At 43.4% G+C, this 27,696-nt stretch overlaps 1 protein-coding gene across 14 annotated transcripts in view; it reads right to left on the bottom strand.

Moving 5' to 3' along the window:
• The window catches only part of RNF152 (ring finger protein 152), an 86,258-nt gene that overhangs the window by 48,172 nt on the left and 10,390 nt on the right, over positions 1-27,696 (bottom strand). For 8 of the 14 annotated variants that reach the window (XM_065533680.2, XM_074022530.1, XM_074022531.1 and 5 more), the window contains one exon: positions 11,940-12,136. The exons of the other annotated variants lie outside the window; for them this stretch is intronic. The gene's annotated coding sequence lies outside the window, so the exon portion shown is untranslated. The remainder of the gene's footprint in view (positions 1-11,939; positions 12,137-27,696) is intronic. 14 annotated transcript variants of the gene reach the window in all.

Genomic DNA, 27,696 nt, shown 5'->3' with positions numbered 1-27,696 from the left:
AATTGAGTTGGTGAGTAAAGCAATGACAATGAAGCCAATGTCGAAGACTCTTGAAAACTAAATGCTGGAGAACACATGTAAGCTGGAAAATGACACCAGGAAATACACAATGGGTTCCTCCCCTGGGAACACTACAAGGCTGGGGGTCCCAAGAGTTAATTTCGAAGATGCCTGTTGGGGACTCATCTGCCACAGCACCTATTTCTTTCATGCCAGCTCTAGCACTCAGCGCCCCCTGAGCACAGGCACAGAAAGGGGTGGGAAGACAGTCGTGAGATGCAAATCCCACATAAAGGGTCATCGCTAGGACCCTTCTAGCCACCAAGGACCCAGCATGACTTCCGGGTCTCTTGGATCCAGGGATGGCTATTCCTGGGGGTTGAAAACTGGAGTGGTTAGGAGATGTGATACCCCTTCTTTCTGCTGTACGTACTCATTCCACATCCTTACTAGCGGTGAGGAGTTTGGGGAGGGGTGGTTGAGCAATCTTCTGTACTTCTGAGGATTTGCAAAGTTAGGCACGGAAAATGAAAAGTGGATTCACAGAGCTGCTGACGTCTCTGGGGATTCAGTTCCCCGAACAGCTAGCTCCACGTAACAAATGTGCTCCCTGAAGTGTAAGAGCCCAGGAAAGAAGCGACGGGAAAATTGAGGACTAGCTATAAAGCTCATCTTCAAAAAGCTATAATTATCACAATAGTGTCACCTAAGCATTATTTACAAGCATCTGTACACACAATCCCTCCTCTTCTAACAGCCCTCATTTAGATACAGAGCTATTACCCAGGGCAACATTTTAAATTAATTAAGTAGTAAAACAAGGAGAAACCAGCATTATTCAATCAAAACTCTAGAGTGAATATAATTAAAATACAGGCAGGGGAACAGGCATAAAAGAGAGGAATCTCACTTTTTACTTTGTGCTGATAATTCCTACCCTGACTTGCATTACACGTCAGGGTTCAAGCTCTGTCTCCATTACCCTCAACACTGTAACAGGGAGAAAGTGCAGACACTTTTCTATCTTACAGATGAGAAAACTGAGACTTAAGGCGATTAAATGATTTGTCCAAAGGCAATTCATGTCAAAAGCCTAGATCTTCAATGCCTGCTCCGGGAACCACACACTGTGTCCACATGATTTTATTTTCATGGTGAAACTGAAATAATTTTTATACTAAAAGCTGCCAACTATTTTGCCTGGGAATTGCTTAGAACCTTTAGGGCCTCAGAATAGTCTAGTTTGAATCCTGGCAGAATGAAGCAAATTTTCAAAAGCCATAAAAATGGCTTTTTCTCTTCAAACAGCAATAGGCAAGAGAATGTTCCCCCACAGTCTGTCGTTATTGCTATAATTTTTCTTCAAACCTACCGTTACTTCCTTTAAATGACCACAGCTTCCATCTCATGGCCGTGTTCTGACAATACAGGGGCACAAAAGTAGCAAATGACCCCACAAGTTCCATATCCTCCGGGGACTCGCCAGTAATAAATAAAAATAAATAAATAAATAAATAATAATTAAAAAAAAAAAAAAACTACGGGCTTGTTCATTCTAGTTTCAGATAATAGCCTATCACAAAACACCTTTCAGCCTCAGTCCTGTTCATCAATAGTCATTTAAAGTAAATTTGTCATGGAAGTGTATAAACATCTACATTCAAGAGCATTTTCCAAATTAACACATTTTCCTTGTGATTATATAAATAATTAGACAACTAAAACAATAACAGCAGGAGCAAAAAACAACTCTAGTCAATCTGAGGTAATGGGGATGGGTTTAGCTTTATGTTTGGGTCTCCTCTGCTATAATCTACTAAATAAATGAAGCAGAGCCACCCCAGCAGAGGCTGAAAAAGACAATTGTCTGTCTTTCTGAAATCTTCCTCTGCAGTCACATGCAAACCCTCTACCCCAATTTCCAGGACCAGCCCTAAACTTAGTAAAGACATTTAGGTAGTTTGGTATAACTCTCTGGGACTCCACCCAGGTCCCGCTGACTGTGGGCTTGGCTGTGACCTCCTGCCCAGAGCTCTGTGACATTGAGTGCTTTCTTGATTCCTTAGCTCTTTGAACCTGACACTTGTTAGATTCCTGCCAGCCCCTCCCTCCCCCAAGCCCTCTGGACCTATCTCCCCTGCAACTGTATACCCTAGGATAAGGAATCTGCCCTGAGATCCAGCCACTTGTTAGATTCCTCTCAGCCCTTCCCTCCCCCAAGCTCTCTGGACCTATCTCCCCTGCAACCGTAAACCCTAGATGAGGAATCTGCCCCTGAGATCCAGCCACCTCTAGAAATATTTCCCCAATACCTTCTCCCTAGATTTCACATCCCAACCCATCACCCTGCCTGAAGGATGCCCCGGGCCCCCAACTCTACTGCAGCCCCTCCACTTCCCCCAGTTTTCAACTTCCACTCAGGGCTCCCACCAAGCCAGTCCGCAGTACCCATTCCTAAGTCTGGCCTTGTTCTTACTGAAATCCTGTGTCCCAGCCTAAAACTTCTGTATTCCGTGGAGACGAAGCTGGAGAGCGGCCATCCTCATCATCACCCCTGGCTGTTTACTTGAGGTCTGCCAGAAGTTTGCATTCAGCAACCTATTAATTGCCTTGCAGACATCATGATGCAGCAAATTTCACTATTTTCACAAAAATGGAGATCCCGTTTTAATAGGAAATGTGCTTAAGTTCGGTCAGCAAGCCTGCGACAAAACAAAAACTAAATTTGGGGTCCCCTGGCTTTGTTCTTATTGTATAAATCATATTTGGGGAAACTCCATGTTTCTCATGCACTGGGTGATGTCAATATCTAATTACAGGAGGGTGAAGGAAGCCCTTTCTAACCCACATGGGCCCGTCTGATGTCCCTCAGCCATGACCCCCTATTATAGATGAGGGCTGGTGGCTGCCTACAAGTCATCACCACCATTCAGATGCCACTGTGCACTTGTTCCACCCCACAGACTGGGACGAGTATGCACTTGCTCAAATTCCCACCTCGGTACTTCCAACCAAACCAATTGTTTCAAATAAAACTGGAAGGACTTTTGTCCTCCCACCGGTACCATCAAAGGCCCTCAGTTTCAGGCTTAGTTGACTGCAGTGAAATAGGCAACAGAGCATGAGAGGGCATGCTCTGTTGCGGTGCAAATTCAAACCTGACATGCTTCAGAAACGTCACGTCTCTTTCACACAGTGTTCCCGGGGCTCCCAACACATGCGTCAGAGACATAAATGCAAGGCTAAGGGTTCTGGAGAGTCGGGGAGCTTCATTCCTATGCAGAGCAGGAGATGCTGCCTTCAAAGAAGGGCCTGGAGGCTTCGGAGCAAAGGAGCATCGCCCACCTGTGTGGGGCAGGGGAATGGGCTGAGTTGTGTCTCCCAAAAAGAGATGTTGAAATCCTGACACCTAAGCCGGGCACGGTGTCTCATGCCTGCAATCCTAGCAGTTTGGGAGGCCGAGGCGGGCAGATCACTTGAGGTCAGGAATTCAGCACGAGACTGGCCAACATGGTAAAATCCCATCTCTACGAAAAATATAAAAATTAGCCAGGTGTGGTGGCAGGCGCCTGTAATCCCAGCTACTCAGGAGGCTGAGGCAAAAGAATGGCGTGAATCCAGGAGGTGGAGGTTGCAGTGAGCCAAGATTACACTACTGCACTCCAGCCTAAACAACAGAGACTCTGTCTCAAAGAGAAAAAAAAGAAAAGAAATCCTGACCCCCAATATCTCAGAATGTAGTCTTATTTGGAAATTGGGTCACTGCAGATGTCATTAGTTAAGATGAGGTCAAACTGGAGTAGGGTTAGCCCTTAATCCAACATGACTAGTGTCCTTCAATACAGAAAAGACTCACAAGGAGAGACAGCCATGTGATGACAGGAGCCGAAAGCCAGGAATGCCAAGGACTTCCAATAGCATGAGAAGCTGGGGAAGGGAGGAAGGGTTCTCCCCATGGGTCTCAGAAGTGCATGGGCCTGCCGACACCATGCCTGTGGACTTCCAGCCTCCAAAACTGTGACAGAGTTTCTGTTATTTGAAGCCACCTACTTTGTTAAGGCAGCCCTAGAAAACTCATATAAGGGGGAAGCAAGCAACTGAGGAATCATAAAACCTTCCCAATTTAGAAGCAGCACCAAATAGCAAAAAGAAAGTGCAGTCATGTACCACATAACGTTTTGGTCAATAACAGACCACATCGAAGATGCTGGTCCCATAAGATTATAATGGAGCTGGAAATTTTCTGTTGCCTGGTGATACAGCCATCAGAGCATCGTTGCATTGCAATGCATTACTCACATGTTGAGGGTGAGGCTGGTGTAAAGAAACTTACCATGCTGCCGGTTGCATAAAAGTCTAACACACACAATCATGTACAGTACATAATACTTGATAATGATAATTAACAACTATGCTACTGGTTTCTGCATTTATTGTACTATACTTTTATCATTATTTTAGAGTGTACTCCTATTTTTTTTTTAAGTTAACTGTAAAATGTCCCAGGCAAGTGGTTCAGAAGGTATCCAGAAGAAGGCACTGCTGTCTTAGGAAATAACAGCTCCATGTATGGTATTGCCCTGAAGACCTTCTAGTGGGACAAGATACGGAGGTGGAAGGCAGTAATATTGACAATCCTGACCCTGTGTAACCCTAGGCTAATGTGTGCATTTGTATTTTAGTTTTTAACAAAAAATGTTTAAAAAGTAAAAGAAAAAAATTAATCTTACAAATAAAAAAGCTTATAGAAGAAGGATATAAAGAAAAACATTTTGGTACAGTTGTATAATATTTGTGATTTAAACTAAGTGTTATGATCAAAGAGTCAAAAAGCTAAACAAAATTTAGATGTTTACAAAGTTACAAAGTTACAGTAAGCTAAGATTATTATGGAAGAAAACTATTTTTTATAAATGGAGTGTAGTCTAAGTGTACTGTTTGTAAAATCTACAGGAGTGCACAGTAATGTCCTAGGCCTTCACATCCACTCACATCCTGACTCACTCAGAGCAACTTCCAGTCCTGCAAGCTCCATTCATGCTAAGTGTCCTACACAGATGTACCTTTTTTATCTTTTATACCATATTTTCATTGTATCTCTTCCATGCTTGCATAAACAAATACTGTGTGTGTTACAACTGCTTGCAGTATTCGGTATAATAATATGCCGCACAGGTTTGCGGTCTTGGAGCAATGGCTGTACTGTATAGCCTACAGGTGTACTAGGCTACACCACCTAGGCTTGTGTAAGTGTACTCACTCCATAATGTTCACACAACAAAATCACCCAAAGACGCATTTCTGAAAATATATCCCTGTCATCAAGTGAGGCATGACTGTACATGTTACGCTCAGTGTCTTAGTCCTTTTAGTGTTGCTAGATAGGAATACATGAGGCTGGGTAATTTATAAAGAAAACAGGTTTATGTAGCTCACAGTTCCATTGGCCAGAAGGTTCAAGAGGGCCTCAGGCTGCTTCCACTTACAGCAGTGGGCGAAGGGAAGCTGGCATGTGCAGAGATCGCATGGCCGGAGAGGAAGCAAGGGTGAGGAGGCAGGCTCTTTGTAACAACCAGCCCTCATGGAAACTAACAGAGTGAGAACCCATTCCCCAACCCACAGAGCATTCATCTATTCACGAGGGATCTGCTCCTGTGACCTAAACACCTCCTGTTAGGCCCCCACCTCTAACACTGGGCATTAATTTTCAACATGAGATTTGGAGGGGTCAGACATCCAAACTACACCACTAAGGAACACCTTTCACAGCAGTGGCTTGGTTAAATTGGAAAAACGAAGACGACTCCCTGAGGCCCTCAGAAGAACCTTCCTTCCCAGAAGAAGCTGGACCTTCTATCTAATTCAGGTCCTAAGTTGGGGAAGGACCATGAGTGGGAAAAGGTAGGAGTTGAGGCTTCTTTCTCCCTATTTACATGTTAATACAAAGCCCTGCCTCCTCCATCCTGACCCCCATTTCCTCTCTGCTTCATATGCTTCCAGAAAAGCACTAGACGCAGTACTTTCATGTCTATCATCTCATTTAATCTTCACGACAATGTGCGTGGCAGAGAAGGAGGCAAAAATTCTCATTCCCATTTCACACACGAGGAAACTAAGGCTCAGATGGGATCAGCGACTGCCCAGAGAGGAGATGATGGTCCTGAGAAGAACTTTAGCTGACAAAGCAAGAGCAAGAGGTGAAGTAAGAGCAAGAGGCTTTTCAAAAGGTGGCAGGGAAGGGTAAGAAACCGTCTGTGGTGTTATGATATGTACTGGCTTTCCTCTGTGGTTCCCAGCTCATGACTTCCATAGCCCTTGTTACGGTCTTTTGTTATAATGCTGGGTATGTTGGGTCTCGGGGCGGGCCTCTGACCTTCTTCTGCCTCCCTTTCACCTGTCCCAGGGCAGAACACTACTGTCTTTCTGATGGAGGGTCTTAAGACCCTCCAATGAGGGGTCCCACCCTGTGCCCTGGGGGAAGGAATGCTGACATCATGAAACTTCCTTAAAACCCAGTGGACAGGGTTCAAGGAGTCTCCAAACAGCTGAACATGCTGAGGTTCCTGGGGGGTGGCACCCAGGGAGGGCATAGAAGCTCCACACCCTGCCCCGCATCCCTCATCCCACGTTCTCTTCATTGGTATCCTTTGCAATATCTTTTACAATAAACCAGTAAACATAAGTAAGGGTTTCACCAAGTTCTGTGAGCTGCTCCAGCAAATTCATCAAAGCCAAAGCGGGGGTTCTGGGGACCCCAACTTGAAGCTCGTGGGCCAGAAGTTCCAGAGAGGCCCAGACTTATCACTGGTGTGCGGGTAGGGGCGGTCTTGGGGACTGAGCCCTTAACCAGTGGGATCTGACACTATCTCTGGGTAGACAGTGTTGGAACGGAATTAGAGGATACTCAGCTGGTGTCTCTAGTCATGTGCTGATGATTGTTGTCGTGTGAGAACAAAGAAAAAAACACAGAGAGTTTTCCCTACACACAGCCCAAAATACTATCTTTAAAAAATTTTGAAGACAGGTTAACCAAAGGTTCTGGAAGCCATCCATGTCCAAAACAAACCAAATGTGTTGCCCGTAAAACATCTGCTCTTGAAAAGTAGTCCCTTGGCGAGGTGCGGTGGCTCACACCTGTAATCTCAGCATTTGGGAGGCCAAGGCAGGCAGATCAGTAAGTCAGGAGATCAAGACCATCCTGGCTAACACAGTGAAATCCCGTCGCTACTAAAAATACAAAAAATTAGCCTGGTGTGGTGGTGGGCACCTGTAGTCCCAGCTACTCAGGAGGCTGACTCAGGAGAATCACTTGAACCTGGGAGGCGGAGGTTGCAGTGAGCAGAGATGGTGCCACCGCACTCCAGCCTAGCAACAGAGTGAAACTCTGTCTCAAAAAAAAAAAAAAAAAAAAAAGTAGTCCCCTGACTTTTTTCAGTTGTTCAGGTAACATCACTGCAGACACAATCTGTAGATTCTCCTACTGACTTTTTACATGAAGTATTTAATATCTTTGGGGGAAAAAACTAAGCACATTTTCCAGGCTGAAAAAGCCAAGTCTTCAGCTTTTGCATCCTGTCTCATTTTGTGCTTCCAAATCTTCAAGCAATCCTGTCTAACTGTATGGCCTGTCCACAACTAGCATGCTGTACAAAGAATGTTTTCCTGATGCTGGGCTTCGAAGAGTGCTTGAGTGGTGGGTGCATTACACACTGATGTCCAAGGACATCTGATGACTGGACAAATCTTTTCCCCAAAGCAACACCTGACAAGAGTAAGGAAGGCAGAGCCAGGGCGGAGTGGCAGGTGTCCAAGGTAAGAACAGGACAGAAAGGGGTGAGCTGAGCAGCACTGCTGATAAGGAACTTGGGTGGGGAGCTCCCACTCTAATCAGCTGCCTTTTCCATATATTTTAATCTTTCTCTTTCTGAAAAACACCCTGTCATTGGTTATCAAGAGAACCTGACTTCATCTTTCCTGCCCCTTACAGCCACAATCTGTTTCTACCCATAGAACATTTCTGACATCAAACACATGGGTGTCTTCCACCTCAACAACCAAGTCTCCAACTCTCCAACACCAATCGGGTGTCCCGTAATTCAATTCCATTGTGACCCTAACTACCCGGAGTCAGCACAGACCCCACAGGTCAGGGGCTCAGCCCCACAAGTCTGCCGCCATTTCAGACACCAAGCATAAGTCCCAGGCCTCCTGTGCTTCTGACTGACTGGCTATCAGTGGGGTTTCTCACTACCCCCTCTCCGGTTTAATAACTTGTGAGAATGGCTAGCAGAACTCTGTGAGAATGGCTGGCAGAACTCAGGAACAGTTTATGATAATGGATACAACTCAGATCAGCCAAATGGAAGAAATACACAGGGCCAGGTTGGGTGCACAGAGTTTCCATGACCTTGTAGAAGGCGTCACCCTCCCCCAGCTCCTCCAAGTGTTCACCTACCAGAACCCTATCACTTAGGGGTTTGATGGAGGCTCCATCGTGTAGACATGGTCGATTAAATTATTGGCCGCTCTGGATTAACTCCATCTTCAGCCCTTCTTCCCTACCAGGAGGTCTGGGATGAGGCTGAAAGTCACAACCCTCTAATCACAGGGTTGGTTCCTCTGGCAACCAGCTGGCACTCTGAGGCCAGCTAAGAGCCCATCAAGAGTCACCATATTAGCATAAGCTAAGGTACGGATGAAAGGAGTTTATGGTTGGGCACGGTGGCTCATGCTTGCCAAAGTGAGTGGATCACCTGAGGTCTGAGACCAGCCCGGCTAATGTGGTGAAACCCTGTTTCTACTAAAAATACAAAAAAAGTAGCCGAGCGTGGTGGTGCGTGCCTGTAATCCCAGCTACTCAGGAGGCTGAGACAGGAGAATCACTTGAACCCAGGAGGCGGAGGTTGCAGTGAGCCAAGCTCGCACCACTGCACTCCAGCTTGGGCAACAAGAGCAAAACTCCATCTCAAAAAAAAAAGGAGTTTATGATGAAAAACAAAAGATATTCCCATAACCTCTATCACGCAGGAAATTACAAGGGTTTTAGGAGCTCAGTACCAGGAAATGGAGGATGAAAACCAAATATATATGTTTCTTATTATATCACAATATCACACCCGTAGAACCTGCAGCCAAATTGTCTGGCACATATACTCTGATACCTACCAATAATCATTCTGGGGAAACCACATCTACAAAATGCCATGCCACATTTTGTCAGCTTGAAAATATTAAACACTACTGAAAAAAATGTAAGGTTTCTTCTTCAGATTTAAATGTCTACTTATTTCGAAATGAATTAATAGTTCTCTGGGTTTCATAATGTTTAATTCATTAATAACTACAGCTCAAGAATTTGAGAGGAAATTGCTTCCAGGATAAAATTAAATGCAAAACTCTAAGCAGTGATTCATGGCTGTTCCTATCTAAATTACTAATCCACGTGACAAATCTGGTTGGCAGCACAAAAAAAAAAAGCAATACTATTTGTCCCCCATTGCCTTTATAGACTTTGCTGAATTGTTTTTGCAAATTGCCTAAACCGGAGTACTAGATAATCCCCTGCTAGCAGCTTCCATTCCGTTATGGAATTTAGTTCTTAGAGTCTCTGTTGCCACAGAGTTTCACAATAGACTAATACTTTGTACCTCAGAAAAGAATTTTCTGAACATTAGAGTTTAGACACGGAGCCTAATGGACTTCCAAGGAAACTCACTTTAAGTTGAAGGCAAATATTCCCATGAAAGCTGTCCCAATCCCCAAAGAAACCTACAAAAAAAATCTGCTTAAAACCATTTTTTAAAATGCCTATTTTATTTTAGTCTGCAAGGAAGGCTAGTCAGCTGAGTGTCGATTACATATCTCCCTGTTAGAACAATCAGGCACTAGAGTTACCCTGTTGTCCAACAGATGATATAAGGCTTCCTAAATGTTACCAAGCCCTGGTTATTCTGCCTCCTAAAATTTCTCTCAGGTCTGTTCCTCGCACTGCCTGGGTTCACTCTTATGGCTGAGTGGAGGAACAGGCAGGAATATTCCTGGCCACATACTCCCACCTCCAAGGGAATTTGGAGGGCTGAGTGGCACAGGGCCCCACCCCCTCTGGTAACCACTGCCCAGATCATCACAAAGCCCTGCAAACTAGGTTCTCCCTGCCTCCCATCTCTCCCCAGTGCCAACCATCCAACCTACTGCTTCTAGACAGCAAGTTGGGCCCAGGCAGCCCCATGGACGGCTACTCTCCACCAGGTGCCTTATACATGGGGATTCCTTTATCCTCAGGACAACTTGAGGAAGTCACCTTCATTGTCGTCTTATTACAGACCAGGAGCTGGCAGCAAAGATGTTCAGTCCCCCAAGCCATAGAGTGAGGATCTGTGAGGCCAAGATTCACACCCACACTCTCGGCCTGCATTTCTGTGCTTTGAGCCACCTGATCGTGCCGTCCCATGGCTCCTTAGTACCAAGAGGGAGGCCACACACCCCAGCAGGGTCTCCGCGTCCTTTGGTGACTTGGCTATGTTACCAGCCTCATCTGAACCCTGCCCTCCATCTGCCCTCTATCTCCATCAGTTACTTGCACATGGTGTTCCCTGTGCTTCTCCGTGTCTCCTCTCCCTGCTGTGTGCTCCTACAGTGCCACGTTCATCCCTTCATCAACTGTTCACTACTTCCTCCCAACATTGGCGGTGACACTGGGGGTATGACCTCAAAGCAGCGGCTCTGGCTTTCCCCTAGTTGCCCGCTGTCCCCACCACTGAGCAGCATGTGACAAGACGGCCCATACCTTTGGCACCAAGGAACGCATTAAGGCAAATCATCAGTGAAACTTTAAAAAGCAAAACAACACAAAAAAACAGACTTAAGGGCTTGTCCCAAAATGACTGTCAGATCCCTTATAAGCAGGGGTGGAGGGATGGGAAGGGGCTTATGTGGCCTTATTAACACTGCACATCAGGAATATTTTTTCTCACCAAACGTCAAACATTGCAATCAACAGAGGGGAGAACACCTAGAATCTCACCAGCTGAAGTAGGAAGAAAGCCTGTGGCAGAGCAAGAGGTGGGAACTCAAGAGTTACCCATGCATGACAAATGTAAAGAGATTGGGGACTAGGCGTGGTGACTCACACCTGTAATGCCAACACTTTGGGAGGTGGGTGGATTACTTGAGATCAGGAGTTCAAGACCAACCTGGCCAACATGGCGAAACCCAATCTCTACTAAAAATACAAAAAAGTAGTTGGTATGGTGGCATCCTCCTGCAGTCCCAGCTACTCAGGAGGCTGAGGCAGGAGAATCACTTGAACCTGGGAGGCAGAGGTTGCAGTGAGCGGAGATTGCGCCATTGCACTCCAGCCTGGGCGACAGAGCGAGACGCCCTCTCAAAAAAAAAAAAAAAAAAAAAAAAGATGACAAACTGAATTGTTAGCTCGGTCTGGTTTTTATAGCTGTTTCCTGGGAGGAGGGGGAGCAGGGTCAAAGAGATATTTGAAAGGAGTTTGGTTGTTCTGCTTTTTATTTTTTTAATTTTAAGGAGGGAGAGCACCCACTATTGATGAAACTGTATGGCAACCCCCAACCCAGGGTGAACCATATGTAAACCAGGCTGAACTCTCCACATCGCTGGCCTCACCATCCTGGGATACATTTCTGACTATAAACTCAGCATCAGATAAACCTAGATATTACCAGCAATGCAGCAGGAAAAATAAAAATAACAACTGGATTCACAGTAATCATTTAAAATGTAAAATACTGCTCCTAAATCCTATAAAATGGCCACGAACGTCCAGAGCACACTAATTCTATAAGGAACCCCCACTGTAGTATAAAAATACACAAAACACACATAAAAATACAACTTTACTATTATGTAAATTTAACCTTAAATGAATATGCTAGCTAACACAAATAATATATTAAATCAATTTTGCTCACCTTCTTAGAACTTAACGAGCCTCCTGGGGCAATTCAGATACCCCAGCTCCTCACTTACAAAGCTGTCCGAGGAGATTCACGGTAATGTGGGCAGTTGCGCTTTTCCTGGCTCCTCTCCCCATTTTCCTCGCAGCCAGCACAGGCATTCAGAACATGCTGCCCACTGTAGAGGTTGGCCTTCAGGGGTTGCTGTAAACCTACAGCATATATCTGTGTTATGTTTCAGGGATGTTTAAAAGCATGTTAAAAACTTGTCCCAATATTTCTCTTTTCCTCCCAGCTTATTCCATGTCTCAAGAGCTGCTACACTGCACAGTATCAATTCAGAGACCACAGGACAGAGGTAAACCCAGCCCAGCCACCCCTCAGCTGATCCTGCAGGGCACTGGGAAGCCACTGAGGTCATTAGAATAAGTACAGGCTTTAGGCCAGGTGCAGTGGCTCATGCCCGTAATCCCAGCACTTTGGGAGGCCGAGGTGGGTAGATTACCCAAAAGTTCGAGACCAGCCTGGCCAACGTGGTGAAACCCCATCTCTACTAAAAATAAAAAAATTAGCCGGGCATTGTGGCGGGCGCCTGTAATCCCAGCTACTCAGGAGGCTGAGGCAGGAGAATCGCATAACCCCGGGAGGCGGAGGTTGCAGTGAGTCGAGATCGTGTCATTGCACTTCAGCCTGGGCAACAAAAGCAAGACTCCGTCTCAAAAAAAAAAAAGTACAGGTTTTAGAAGGAACTTCAAAGTAAATGAATGTCCAGGAAATGAATGAAAAGCATAAATCAGTAGTGTGCCTTGTAGTTACGTGGCGGAAAGACAGAGCAGTGGAGCGTGTAGTCAAGTCAGCAGCAGGCATTACAAAGCAACAGTGCAAAAAGACCAGCGGCATCCACACATCTTCATAGATGACTTAAAATCGAATGGACAATAAATTGCCCATACTTGAGGTGCTTAGGGTTCCCAGTTTCACGGTTAGAGTAACTAAAAAGCATTCACCATTTGTAAGAACACACACTTTTCATAAGCATTTGAGGTTATCAGAAAAGATTCTGAGAACATTCTAACAGCTCAGAGGTAATCTCATTTGTTATATAAAATTTCCTAAGTTCACCATGTCTCTTTAAGTAGGATGAGCTAAAGGAAAGCCCAGTCTTAATCATTTCACTGACCATAAAACCCTAATTAGTAAAATCCAAAGAAATAGGGAACGTCTATCCTCAAATTTCAACTGCTAACTCCACAAAATCACCGGTGGGGTCAAAAGTTGTCAGAGACCTTCTTCCAGTCATATTTCCAAGCAACTCAAGTGTTCAAAAAAACTGGTCTCCAAGATTCATCTTTTAGGATACATAAAAACCACCCCTACTTCCAAATAAATGTGGGCCCTGGAGGTATTGTCTCCTGCACCTGAAAAGAGATTCTGTTACTGAAAAAGAACTAAATGTGGAATGCCCTGTCACCTCACCACAGACGGCACTAAAGGCGAACACCCAGAGACCCACTTGACAAAGGAACACAAACTTTTGTGTTATTTCCATTTGTTTGGGTTTACTTTACACTCACACCTTCAATAAAGGATGCAGCAAAGTTTGGCATCAAGAACTTAGCTGATCCTGCAGGGTGCCGGGAAGACACCAAAGATCATTAGAATAAGTACAGGTTTTAGAAGGAACTTCAAAATAAATGAATGTCCAGTAAATGAATGAAAAGGAAAACTCATATAATTGAGTGGACACACACACATTCACACACACACACGCACACATATCCACACACCTGGAAGCTTATCATCTTCATAAACTCAGACAAGCCACTTACCCACCAACTTCCTCAGCTTTCATGCATCCATGAACTTGGCATAACAATGATGTAAAGGAAAATCAGAAAGTTTAGAAGCAAATGGACCTTGAACAGGAAACCATGAGAGAAACAGTGTCACTAGGATTTGCTAGAAGCATTTGTATTTCTTGACAGAGGCTTTTACCTTGGGCTTGTTGACTCTGATTTCTATCCACGAAGAAAAAGACAGGCAAGTCACCATATAACTTGTTATACCATGAAAAAGTATTTCCATTTCTTCTACACCTCACACTCTCTTGGAAAGAAATAATTTGAAAACTTGGAAATATTACGTTCCTGCACCCACATCAGGTATCACGAATACCCTGCTTTTAGGATTACAAAGAAGCTGTGTTGGGGTGGGGGTGTGGAAAACACAGCAGGGAGCTTTTGGTGGTCAAATCCCATTGCAGCTGTGACGTGGCCTCCGCACTCCAAAGAGAAACAGGCTCTCCTGATCCCAGCCTATGAGGGTGGGATTGATTACTGTAAATACGCACAGGCTTGGAAATCTTCATGTCTGATGCATTTCCTGTCCTCATCTCCCACATGGTATTTTTTTACTTCTGGGCTCTCCCCTGCTCTGGTTTTCTTCCACCCCAGGAAGAAAGGGGAGACCACGCCTGTCACATTACCCACTGGCTTGCTGTCCCTCGAGAGAAGACTTCAAATCCCTGCCGACTCTGTGGTTCCAAAGCCTGCTATGCCGTTTGCCTCTTGGCCAAGCATGAACTCTGAAAGCTACCCCCTGTAGGTTTTCCATCAGGGCATTCTTACTCTCCTTTTTTAGGATGCAGAGAGAAGGGGAGTTCTTTCAAGGTTAACCAAGAAAGAAAAACGATCAAGGTCCTATTTTCCTACTATGGTTTATGGACCTCCCTTCTTTGGGCCCAACAAGAAAGGAAGCTAAACCCACACAAGGAGCCAGGTCCAGTTCAGGCAAAAGAGTCCAGGGGAAACTGAGCATCCCTGTTTCTCTCTGTCCCCCTAACTCCTTCTCGACCTCCGACGCCCACCTGACTCCTAACCCATCGCACACATCACACCCATGATTCCAGCCCCAAATCAGTTCAGCCCAGCTGTCTAGATAATAGGCCACCTTAGTCTTTTCCACATTCCCTCCATCAGACATCCCCAACCCCATCCTGATAATGGCATCCCAAGGCCCTGCACCTGCTTCCCAGAGAGGCTATTAGAATTTACTAGAAGCATTTGTATTTTCTGTTAGAGGCTATTACCTTAGGCTTCGATTGAAATCATTGGCTACTACAACCTCTCGGAAGTGTGTGCGTGTTACCTCCACAAGGACACTGTCAGTTTAGGATAGGACTCACAGACAGTGAACCGCCCCCCATCCCACCATCCAAAAAAAAAAAAAAAAAACAGAAGGGAATTGATTCACACTGAATTGTCCACCTATCAGCTTCTGGACTCAGACACATCATTTCATTCCTCTGGGCCTGCCTCTGGATTCCCACCTTAGACTACTGTTCTGAGAATTAGGTAACACATATACAATACTGAAAACAGCACCAGATACCTTGCAAGTGCTCCACCACATCAATAACCAGGATTCATCATCTCCATGACCTCTTGAGATAGGTACTGCTGGTCTCACCTTAAACCAGAACACAGAGGCTCAGCAAGGCTGAGTAACTTACTTAGGATCACAGGGCTGAAAATAAACAGAAGGGTTATTGCCCTCAGCTGACCAAATGAACAAAATTCATGCTGTTTTCACCACATCATTGAGAAATGAATCTCTAATGGTAAAACCAGGCTACTCTGCAGGTTGTGGGATTCTATGGCAGGGGTTCATGGTATCCCGATGCCAAACCTTCAGAAGGTAAGACTGGGCTTCGGAGCATGAACAGCCTGGCTTGTTCTGGCGGGGACAATTCATGGTCCACCTCGGAGCTGCAGAGCCCTTGGTCTATTGAATTACCTCTTTTAGTCTCAGGTTTTCCAAGTATAAAATAAGAGCAATTTACTTGGGAGGTAGTAAGCCTCTGACAGCTACATATCTTCATGGCAACAACTAAAACCTCTTGTGAGGGAGCCTCCAAGAAAGGATCCTATATTAAAGGCAGCATATGGGTCAGTTCTCACATTGCTATAAAGAAATACTTCAGACTGGGTAATTTATAAAGAAAAGAGGCTTAATTGGCTCACGGTTCCGCAGGCTGTCCAGGAAGCATGATGCTGGCATCTGCTCGGCTCTGGGTAGGCCTCAGGAAACTTACAAACACGGTGGAAGGCAAAGTGGGAATAGGCATCTTACATGGCAGGACCAAGGACCGGGGAGGTGCTATAACTTTTAAACAACCAGGTCTTGTGAGAACTCTATCAGGAGAACAGCACCAAAAGGATAATGCTAAACCATCATGAAGGTTCCACCCCCATGATCCAATCACCTTTCACCAGGCCCCATCTCCAACACTTCATAGAGCAACAAGCTAGAGACTAACAATGCTTGTTTAAAAATTTTACTATCAGAGCCAAAACTATTACTAACAACCTTGAAAATGTCTGGTTAAAAATTCCAAATTAATTCCTCGAAGTCCAATTTTTAATCGCCAAAGTATTCCTGAAACCACCCCCTGCTCCCAATCCCCCATTTTCATGATACATTATAAACCCAAAGTTAGGTCTCTTTCCCTTCTGGCTTGCCCTACATTTGAAAAGCATTTGCTATTCTACTGTAGTGGACTTCCCTCAAAATAACCTCATTATTCTCTTCTTCCACAACTATGTCATTGATATAATTACTACTATCATGATTTTCACAGCTATTTGTTGTGCTATAATTTCCTGATGAATTTCTGGTATAGAAACAAAATAGCCACAATAAGATATTACAACTCTATTATTACTATAGCACACCATGACTGAAATTAAAACTCTTAAAATTTGTAATATTTCATTTTTAATACCATGCTCATTTTTGTAGTGAGCAAATAATTACTCTAAAGATGTTTATTATTAGTTTATTTTGTTTCTGATAATAGCTTCCTTTTGTTGGTACTTTTCAATAACTTACAGCAAAGTTTTGAAAGATTAACGTATTTTAATGGACTACAACATATCAATGCTTCTACTTACCAGATTTGGGGTTCTGTTCTGGTTCTGCCACTTGCTAACACAATCTTGAGCAAGCTACTAAAGTTCACTGTGCTTTCTGTCTGCCCATCAAAAAATACAGGGCAAAGACAGAACCTACTCCTAAATTATTATGAGAATGAAATTGGGTAACTTCTGCAGAGTTTCACAAAATGCTTAAAAGTTAGTTATTGCCAAGTATATTAGTAATTTTTTAACTTACACAAGTACAAATATCAGAAATATTTAATATTTAAAATTGTACTTAAAATTTTGCAGTCTCCTTTCTTTTTCTTGCTTGTTTTTTGAGATGGAGTTTCGCTCTTGTTGCCCAGGCTGGGGTGCAATGGCGTCTCGACTCACCGCAACCTCCGCCTCCTGGGTTCAAGCGATTCTCCTGCCTCAGCCTCCCAAGTAGCTGGGATTACAGGCATGTCACCACGCCTGGCTAATTTTTGTATTTCTAGTAGAGACAGCGTTTCACCACATTGGTCAGGCTGGTCTTGAACTTCTGACCTCAGGTGATCCACCCACTCGGCCGCCCAAAGTGCTGGGATTACAGGTGTGAGCCACCACGCCCAGCCTCAGTCTCCATTCTTAAACATGGGCAGGCCTCACATCTTACAGCAGTGGGGTTACCACCACCATTTGTTTCTTCTTCTGCTGACACAGTAAACTCGAATTATTGAAAAGTCCGTTATGAACATCAGTTTACCTGACATATTTTCTGAGGAAATAAAACTTCCTTCCCCACAACCCAAGGAAAGTGGACTTGTTTTCCCAGAAAATGGAACGGTCCAAGCCCAGGGTAACAGATCTTAGCTAATCGGTACTAATTACTGGGAGTTTGTTGAGGCTAATGGAGATGAAATTTTATTAGTAAACAAATCTCATAAAAGGAACAGTAAACCCCTTGCATCCTCTAAAGTATTTTCCTAATCTATCTTAATAAGCATAGTTTCATTCTGCTTATTCATGATCATTCTTCATACCATAATAAGTGTACTTTGTCTAATTAATTTAATTTTAGAAATATAAAAACTAAGTTTATACTTTACTACTGTTTTACTTGTTTGGGCTTGAGTGTACTTCAGTTCCTGAAAAGGAATCTTAGGTAAAACCAAAGGCAAAATGACACAATAATTTCCCCTAATATTACTTCCTCGCTGCCACAGTTTAACAGCGCATGAACAGACCAAAGAGAAGAATCCATCAAGGTAGTCAGTGTCTTTCGAAGAGCAGACAAATATAAACCTAGACATTGGTGATAGCCAACATACTGTATTTCTGATTACAGACACAGGATTCAGCTACCAAAGTGTAGTTAGCGTGCACAGAGTGGAAAGAACATTTCTTGATGAAAGAGCCCTCAACCAACCAACCAGGACCACCCAAGAAATCATATTCAAAAAAGCGTGGGACTATTTTAAAAAGCATTAGATCACCACAATCCCTAAGAAGACAGAACTAGTGAGAGACACAACAGTTCTTATGGTTACTTCAAGGCCTTTTTAGGGTTTGCTGAAGCTGGTGGTATATAGGCTGAGTGGCAAGAGATGGTGAGGTATATCGGGGTTTATCGATTATAGAACAGGCTCTTCTACAAGGATATAAAGCACCGCCAAGTAGGTGTAAGCTGTTGCTTGTAGTTCTCTGGTGAATAGTTTTGTTAATTTAACTACTTGGGTTTAGGGCTAAGCATAGTAGGGTATCTAATCCCAGTCTGGTTCTTAGCTCTTGTGTTTTCAGGATATTAAAGTCACTTCCACAGTGTATTTTATTTCAGCTGGGCTTTTTTACAACTTAGATGAAGTTTAGCTTTATTGGGTACAGACCTTAAACACTCTTTATGCTGACCTGGTGAAAAAAATAAGTAAGATTCTTGAGATGCAAAGATGAATAAGATAAGTCCAGCCCTCAAAGACCCACCTGCATCACCGGCCAGCACCTGGCCATCCCCAGTGATATGCCATGGTCTGCAAGATGTTGGAGGCAGCAAAGGCCATTTCCAGTCGGAATCAGGGATTCAGAGATGGGATCTGAACAGGGTATTGAAGGAAGAGTTAGGGTTTGAATAGAAGGATAGAGGAAGAAAGGCAAGGCAGGCATTCTAAATGAGGCAACAACTTGGGGAACAACTGGAGGCTAATGAGTTAACCAATTTGTATGAGAAGAGATCTGCCAACCAGATTCCCAATATTCCAGACAGGGTCCTATATGGAACAGTCCTTAAGCACAGTCTGTAAAATATTTTCAGTATTTTAAATCCAGTTGAAATCATAACCAATTTGGGAATAATAAACATAAGTTAAGCTACATCTTAACTTTAAATAAGACATATAATTTAATTGTCAGTGCATGCAAGTGTCCTCTCTTCCAGAAAACACATTTTTTTTCTTCGTTCCTTCAATCCTTCAGACCTATGCCTTTACATGGTCAGCTGTTTAGAGGGCTTCTCTCCCTGATGGCAAGGTGTTTAAGCCTCACATTCATAATGACCATTTGGGCATGGATTACCCACAAAGGTACAGCTCTGACCTGTCCACTCAATGCTGTTTCTAAAGCAAACCCTTAATTTTTCCCAAATCTGTTTTTTTCCCTGCAATTTTATATTTGTTACCATTATTCACCCAATACCTCAGATTTGAAAACCTGTGTATGTCTCACCACTCATTCAGTTAATCTCCAAACAACTATTAGTTCTGTCTCTGAAACGTCTCTTGCATTCACTCACACTCCCATTCTTGCCACCCTCTCCAGGGGTTCAGGTCTTCACTACATCTCTGGACCTCCCCCACCCACCTCCATGGTCTCCCCACCTTTGTCCCTTCCTGCTCCAATCCATATTGATGACTGCCTGATTAAGCTTCTAAAAACACAGCTTTATGACCACATCCTCCTCCAGTCCCCAAACCATCAATGGCTTCCTGGCAAATAAATCCCTAAGTCCCCCTCCCACCAACCTTTCCAATCCTTTTTCATACTATTCCTACTCTCATACTCCCATACTCCCAGTCCCAGTCATAAAGCATTACTCACTGTCTGGAAGACAGGAGTCACCTATCCCCATGCTGTCACCAATGCCATTCCTCACTGCCATGTGTCCAGACAATTACTATCTACCCTTCACGGGCATTGTCAAATACTACATCTTTTGTGAAAGCATTCTGAATCCTCCGAATTCCACTACCGTTTCATTCCCATACCACCTGACATTTGCATACCTTTGTACACATGTTCTTACTCCTGCAGGGTAAACTCCTAAAGGAGCATCCTGGTATAAAAATAACCAAATCAACATGCTAATGAACTACTTTCTGACATGGAAGCATTATGCCAAGAGTTAGGAAAGATACAAGAGCATCAGCTGACAATGAAGTTGAGAAAGTACACTCAGCCCACACAAAAATTAAGCAATAATATGAACAACTCTTTTTAAGCACCATATACAGATGTTAGCTGAAGTCATGCAAATTCAAGAGATCTCAGAGAAAGCACATCTCCTTAACAGAAAAGACAAGGCTGAGGCAGCACACTGCAGTGGCTTACAGCATCAATGCTGGAGACATCCTGCATGGGTTCTAATCCCAGCTCTGGCTTTTACTTGCTTTGTGACCTCAGGCAAGTCATTTAAGCTCTCTGTGCTTCAATTTCCTCACCCATATAATAGAGATATTAATAGTACTGTCTACTCTCCCCCTTAGGATTGCTGTGAGGAGTATGCACGTACTATAGCAAACCCCTTAGAGCCTGGCACATGACTCATGGCATAAGTGTCAGTCTTATGCTAATTATTGTGCAAATGCTTTATATGGCGGAACAAAACACTAGACTCAGATATTTGGAAGTTAAGATGCCTAGCAGGATATTTACTAGAAAAAGGGACTTGACCATTGTATCCTCAAGCCAGATCTGCTATATTTCCTGGAGACAGGGATTTTGACTGACAGGTAGGGTGAAACTCAGTTGGGGCTGCTCTTTGTACAAAGGATTGAATCCTGTGCAAATAGAGCAGGCACACAGACCACTGAACCAAACACAGAGCTTCCAGCCACCAAAAGACTCATCCACAAATAGCCATTGTCTCCCACAAACAACTCGGCTGTTGTCATCCAGATGGGCACCAAATGAAACCATTTGACTTACGTATTTTGGTCAGGGGTTCTGCGTAGACACAATGACAAATACAATTGATTGCGGCAGAATAAATTTAGAATGGTGCACTGAATTTAGTCTGATGAGCAAGTTCTCGGGTTCAGCATTTTACAGGACACTAATCCATGGCATTCAGCTGGACTAAGCATATAAGAGTCCATTCCAAAGACTGTCATATCATACAGTGATGTATTTATTAATGGTGTGGGAAACAGCTGTGACTGCAGGGTAACCACATCTGTCACTGTTTCCAAAAAAAATGTTAAAATGCATTATACATAAATTGCCGCAAATATCTCAACTTGAACTTGTGTTGCAGATACATATACATACACAGTGAAATGAAAACTGCCAGTACACTTGAGGTTTTATTACTTTCTACTAAAAGTATTTACAGCTCAAAGCTGCTTGTTAATCACACGTCAACATTATTAGAGTGGTAGGAATAACAAATTTTATCATCATCTCATTTTCTGATAAAATATAGAAATTATAATCATTATAGCAATAAGGCTGATGCTGCACAAGAAAAAAACAAAATCTGTCCCATTTTTTAGTTTGGAATCTTTATTTTTATTCACTGGCATGGCTGCTTTAGCAAGGTCCCTTCGTCCCAAATGTCAGGGAAGGTCAGACAGTAGACTGCCGAAATGAACACCCCCAAATCTGAGAGGCCAAATGCAGTAATGGTTTAGTCTCTTCTTCACAGTGTATTCCAATGACACTTGGCAACGGAGGATCTGCTCCACAAGGTCTCTTAGGAACCCAGGTTCCTTCTGTCATATCCTAGGACTTCAGACTTCTCCCCTGGACCCTGGAAACTGACCAGCAGATTAGAAAGAAATGAGGGTAGAAAAGGTATCCCACTCTGAACTGTCTCTCATTTCCATACACATCCCATTGGTGAGAACCAGTCACATGGCCCCACCTAGGTATAGAAAGTGGTATAGTACAGTGATTGTCAACTAGGGGCAATTTTGCCCCCTAGGGGACATCTGGCAATGTCTGGAGACATCTTTGATTGAACTGGGACAACTGACACCTAGTGAGTAGAATCCAGGGATGCTACTAAACATCCCACACTGCACAGGACGGTCTTCCCACAATAAAGAATTATCCAGCCCCAGAGGTCAAAATGCTGAGATTCTGGTGAGCATCTAGCCAGCCTCTGCCACAGTCACAGGTCCATCCTCAGGTCTAACATCATCGTCCACTAACACACACCCTAAGCAATCCCAACAAACTCACGTGTAAATCATCTGTCTGTTCCTTTGCTTGTTCGAGCCTCCATTCATTCATCCAAACTCCTGAACAAGACAAGATTTCTGTCTTAGTCTGTTTGTGCTGCTACAACAAAATACTTGTGATTGGATGATTTGTAAAAAATAATTATTTATTTCTCACAGTTCTGGAAGTTGAGATATCCAAGATCATGGCACCCGTGGATTCAGTGTCTAGTGAGAGGCCTCTGTTTCTAAGACGACACTTTATTGTTGTGTCCTCATGTGGCAGAAGAAATGGAAGGGCGTGGCATTCTCTGAAGCCTCTTTGGGCATTAATCCCATTCAAAAGGGCAGAGCCTTCATGGCCTAATCAACTCCTAAAGGCCCAGCTCTTAATACCATCATCTTGGGGTTTAAGTTCCAACATGAATTTTGGAGGGACACGTACATTCAAATGATAGCAGTTCCTACAGCTAAAGAACTTACAATAGAGCTGCAGAGGCAACCATATGCAGAATTATCACGCACAGGGTAAGTGGGATTAGAAAGAACAAATGGAAAGAAAAGTAAGTCCGCCTGAGGGAGCTGGAGGAGGATCAATAGGACAAGTGAAATGGGAATGAAGTATCGAAGAAAGTACAGTCTGCCCTCCATATCTGGTTCGCACATCTGTGGATTCAACCAACCATGGATCAAAAATATTCAGGAAAAATAATACCAAATGGTTACCTCCGTACTGAATGTGCACAGACTTCTTCATTTTGTCATTACTTGCTCAACAATATGGTAAAACAACTTACATTTCTATTTACATCATGTTTACATTATATTTGCATAGCATTTACATTGTATTAGGCTTTAGAGGAAATCTAGTGATGATTTAAAGTGTACAGGAGGAAGTGCATAGGTTATATGCAAAAACTATGACATTTTATATCAGGTACTTGAGCATGCATGAATCTTGGTTTCTAAGGGGGTTCCTGGATTCAGTGCCCCATAGATATCGAGGGACGACTGTGTATGTGGTACTTACAGCTTTCCATCACTATGCTGTGTTTTGCGGGAGGGCAGAGAGGAAGATAGGGAGAAAGGGTGTTCCAGGGAAAGGGAACTACACAAAGGAATGGGAATAAAAAAGGGTATGATTTATTCCACTTTCTGGTATGGGGTCAGGGGGAAACAGTAACCAGGGAGGGAGGATTGTAAAAACAGTTTTTTGAGGCCAGGCACGGTAGCTCACGCCTGTAATCCCAGCACTTTAGGAGGCCGAAGCGGGAGAATCACCTGAGGTCAGGAGTTCGAGACCAGCCTGACCAACACGGAGAAACCCGTCTCTACTAAAAAAACACAAAATTAGCCAGGTGTGGTGGCTCACGCCTGTAACCTCAGCTACTCAGGAGGCTGAGGCTGGAGAATCGCTTGAACCCAGGAGGCAGAGGTTGCAGTAAGCCGAGATCATGCCATTGCACTCCAGCCTGGGCAACAAGAGTGAAACTCTGTCTCAGGAAAAAAAAAAAATTGTTGTTCACACTTTTTAGTAGTGTATTCCCAAAAGTCCTAAGCTCCTAGCATCTGACAGAATCTCTCACATAACTATATACACTGGTGTTCAGTTAAGTGGCCCTTCTAGAAACAATTCACACCACCTGACTTCACAGAAACCTGAATTAGCACAGGACAAAGCTCAGGTAATAGCCAGAAATCTCGCTGCAAATTTCCCTACAAAACTTGACATCCATGTTTTCAAACAACCCGTTCTCTAAGTTAACATCAAACACATTCAACAGATGGCTGGCCAAAATTGTCCATCTTTGTTCCCAAAGACAGATCGGCGAAGAAGTCGGATCTCTTCCTAAATTACGTTACACTGAACCAGTTTTCAAAATGCTTTCGAACCCTAATCCCAGTTGTGAGTGTGGCTCACAGGCAGTGAAGAGGAAGGACTCAAGCCAGACTGCCCAAGGTCACACATCCCAGTTCCAGCTCCAGTACAAACTCACCACGTAACCTTGGACAAGTCACCTGACTTTTCCAGGTTCCACTGCCTCCCAGGTAATGTGATTAAAGCACTTTAAACTGAAAGCAGGCAAGCGTCTAATAAACACTATCTACTGCTATATTTGTACTACAGTTATCTCCCCCACTCTCCCAAATTGTCTTTTGGTTGTCATGAAATACATTGTGGAATCCAAAATAGTTAGGGAAGGAAAAGTATCTGATAAATTTCCATGTCATTTTGTAAAACATCGGGAAAAATGTTTTTAATTATGAAGCCAACACCATTATGTAAACAACAGTTGTTCTTCATTTTGACTAAAACTGAATTTTAAAAATACTGTACACCTACACAGTTCTTTACCCTTATTCTTCTCTTTACTCACTCCTCCTCCCTCAAACTGTTGTCTTTATCTCTCTGGTTTTCTTTTCTTTTCTTTTTTTTGAGACAGTTTTGCTCTCGTTGCCCAGGCTGGAGTGCATCAAGCGGTTCTCCTGTCTCAGCCTCCCAAGTAGCTGGGATTACAACAGGTACACGCCACCATGCCCAACTAATTTTTGTATTTTTCGTAGAGATGGGGTTTCATCAGATTGGTCAGGCTGGTCTCAAACATCTGACCTCAGGTGATCCACACACCTCGGCCTCCCAAAGTGCTGAGATTAGGCGTGATCCACCACGCCCAGCCTTCTCCCTCTCATTTTATTTTCACTGTAATCAGCTTGGGGAAAACAAAGTGTACTTAGCTATTAAGTACTACAGATTATATCGAACGACACCAGTCACCTGGTACTATAAAGCCTCATAAAAGGAAGAAATTTGTTTCTTTACAAGTCAGAATCTCGAGGGAGAAATAAAAATGAGGGAAACAGACTCCAGAACCCAGAGGACAAAGAGCCTGTTCAGAACTGCTTCCCCTGACGGGGAGAGGAGAATTGCAGATTGCAGGCAAACAACCTATTTCTAGGGTTTTTGTCTCAGTAAAATCACATTCACCTTTCCTAAAAGCGGTAACAGAAGCTAATACTGTTGTCCTTTGCAACAGTCAAAGACATGAAATCAAATGAACGCCGAGGCAACTATAAGAAGGCTGAATCAGGTTGAGAATCCAAAATTGATTGTCACTGTCCTCCTAATTTATGAGGAATTCTAAATTGTCTAGATGGCATCCATTTTTCAATCTTCATTGCAAACTAGATTTGACCCCAAGAGAATGTTATTTTAAGGAGCACAAAGAGAGGGTTTAGCATCTCCACGCACAAGTTCTACAAATAAGATGAAATAAATTTGGGGTGAAATCTGACATATTCTTATTTCCTTCCCGGTGAAGACATTTTCCTTGTTAATTAACAGACTTCTTATAGGGCAGTGTGGACTGCCTTGAGATGCAATTCTTAAATAATTTATTATTTTGTTATAAGACATAGGGTGTATGAACAATTAATTTTTGATAGATCTGACGTCCCTGTTGGAAAAAAGAAAAGTAAACTACAGTTGGGCATTCAAATTCATATATCCGAAATCCGAAATGTTCCCAAATCAGAAATTTTTGAGTGCAAACATGACATTCAAAGGAAATTCTCATTGGAGCACTTTGGATTTTGGATTTTCAGACATGGAATGCTCAACCAGTAAATATAATGTTTGAATGTTAAGTGTAATGCCAATATTACAAAATCAAAAAAAATCCAAAATCCAAAACATAGATTAGCCTGTACTTAATCTGCAGAGAAATGAACTCTTTGTACTAATATTTAGCACTTTGTGTGCAAAAATAAAGGCAATTTATTAAATGCATTCTGTTTGCCTATAAGATTCCCCTTCCAAAAACAAGTCATTTGCCTTTTTATTCGGTGAAGTAATAGACTATGAAGAAATCTGGCGTGCCAGGAACACAGTGAATACAGTATCTTGGTGTGCATCATGATTACATGGGAAAGAGACACGCAAGTGTCTGGCAATTGCCTTCAGGTGCTCTGTGCATGAGGTTTACAGAACTGGCAACCAACAAACTAATCACTGTTGCTGGCAATTTGCTAAGGTTCCAAGGAGAAAGAGAGCACAAAGAGTTATCTGCGGTATCAGCGAAATCCTAGAAGAATCGGTGGCTTGGCTAAGGGCCTTAACAGTCTCCATCAATCCCACATGTTAGTAATGGAGACTCAGAGAGAGAGAGAGAGAGAGAGGAAATGCTGGCAAATTGGAGTCCAGCTCCTGAGATCTCTAAGATCTCTGCCATAGGGTGGAACCAGGCCTGGTTCCCTTCCCAACCACCACTTAGTATTACAGACTCATCACAAAAACCCTCTGGAATCTTTGGAAAGAAAACACAGGGTGCTGAGTACACAATGCCCCACTCCACCCAGCCCACACTGCCATCATGTTTACAACACAGGAACGTTCCAGAGGCACCCTAGCTTCAAACAAAAGACAAAGCAACTCGTCTGCTAGCATCATGCGGTTCCACCAGAAAGAAAAAAACACAGTCATGAAGAGCATCAGCTCATACATAAACACACTCAGACATCAGCACAGGAAGCCCAGAGCATATCTAGACGCATGCATTTTCAAATGAGTGATGGAAGGGCCCAGAAGAGTGAGGCACAGAGTGGTTCAAAGCCCACAGCGTTCAGCCACTCAACCTGTCCTGGAATGCAGGTCTCAGAGGCCCCTTGCACTTCTCTATGCAGCTTTCAAAAATATTTCTGAAGAAAAAATTGATGCCACCATTTCAATAAGTCTTTACTGAGTGTCTAGTGTGTACCGGGCCCCAAGCAGCTACCCCTTTTTAAGAGGAATTTCTAAAAGGTCTCATTCACTTTATATTGTATAGCCTAGTTTCCTTGCCTTTATTAAACAGTTCTCTTCTTTTTAATAATCATAATAAATATCCCATTCCAAAAAGCAGATTCCTAATAAAGGGGTTGCCAAAGCCACGATGTTTTTTTCCCATCTTTTTCTGCCCCATTTGCTCCTCTCTTGTAGGATGGCTGTATCTCTACTAACCATGTTAGATCTCTACAAAGCCTGCTTCAGGATGCCAAACGACAATCACAGAACAAGACTGGAGGGTGACCAGCTCATCCCAATTTTTCTGGGACTGTTTTAAAATGGAAAGTTCCATGACCCAGGTATGCTCTTAGTCATGGGCAAATCTGGGAGTCACTCTGTTTCCAAGAAAGCAGACCCTGGGAAAGAAGATGTCCTTCATTTCACTTGGGAAGAGTGAAGCCACAGGAGAAAGGCGACTCGTCTCCCTTAAGGAAGGCCCAGGTTGCCTATGGGCTAGCTCAGAACCCCTTCTCAGACTCCTCTCCTCCAGTTGCTTCCAGCTTTTTCCCGCTTCCTCCTGAGAAGGCCTATCATTTTAAACTCAGACCCACTTAAAGCTTTACAAAGACTTTCCAACCGAAAGACTCTGATAATAATGACATGCAAAAGAAACTCCCATG

Source organism: Macaca fascicularis, chromosome 18 (genome assembly GCF_037993035.2).
Source record: "Macaca fascicularis isolate 582-1 chromosome 18, T2T-MFA8v1.1".
Lineage (NCBI taxonomy): Eukaryota > Metazoa > Chordata > Mammalia > Primates > Cercopithecidae > Macaca > Macaca fascicularis.
This window is presented reverse-complemented; position numbering and strand designations above follow the sequence as displayed.